We start from the raw sequence: 1,058 nt of genomic DNA, 5'->3' as shown, positions 1-1,058 counted from the left end.
ACCGCAGACCGAGGAGAAAAGAAATGGCTTATTTGCTGTACTTGAAGTATTCGCAATATTTCTTATTAGCGCAATTCGGGAAATTTCGACTCTCGTCCAGCGCACATAATGGCTGCGTGCCAGCTAGTGGGCAGGATTGGCCATTCTGCCCATGCAGAATTGTGAATACACTATGCTTCCAGAAATTTGCAGGGTCCGCCACCTTTATTCGTGGGTATGTATGGAGCTGCTCTTGAAATGGGCACACAGCTATCTCTACCTCATCCCACCTACCTGTCGGGTACGCAGATAATTGGCATGTGCAAATCTTCGTGGTACTGGTGCGTCTCCGCTGCCGAGACGCAAGTCTGGGAAGAAAATCACTATTTTATGAAGTGGTTCGGTTGATATAAACTTTAATGCTAAAGCGTTATATGCCCCATTACGCAAAAATCTGGCGTCGTCGTCAGCGGCGTGACGCAGAGATACTATCAAAAATGACCGACAGCGCAAAGAGTCAAAAACAGAACGAAAATGCTCGGATAAACTTAAAATTCCTCAGGTAGGTTCCTGTAAAATTTTCTCCGGAAATAGTCAATCTTTTGACAAGCACACGCGAGCTGAGACGGTCGCTTAGCATAGCACGTATCTGTGGTCGGCCACTGACTGTGGCTGACTGAATATGGGCCTTCATAATGGTTCCAAAATAAAGGGAATGGAATAAGAGAAAGTACAGAGCATGGCGATAAAATTTAAAGCGGGATTATTTTCAACATTCACAGTATGTACAATAGCGACCATTGCCACAATTTACTCGGACATCTCGTTTCTCATGCAGGGGATATCACGAGTGCATGCCGGCTAGTGGGCTTTAATAGGACGAGCACAGAAGCGAACCTCATTCAGAGGGCTCGATAGGGCTGGAGATTCCAGAAATCTACGGGGGAGGGGGCATGCCTTTGCTCATGAGGCAGTGTTCTGTTTTTGAAGTGAACACACCTCTCCGCTCGTCGCCCCACTCATCAGGCACGCACCGTGCTATCACGTATGTAAAGACAATGATCTGCGCGAGACTCAGA

This window comes from Dermacentor silvarum, chromosome 9 (assembly GCF_013339745.2).
Source record: "Dermacentor silvarum isolate Dsil-2018 chromosome 9, BIME_Dsil_1.4, whole genome shotgun sequence".
In the NCBI taxonomy this organism is placed as follows: Eukaryota; Metazoa; Arthropoda; class Arachnida; order Ixodida; family Ixodidae; genus Dermacentor; species Dermacentor silvarum.
This window is presented reverse-complemented; position numbering follows the sequence as displayed.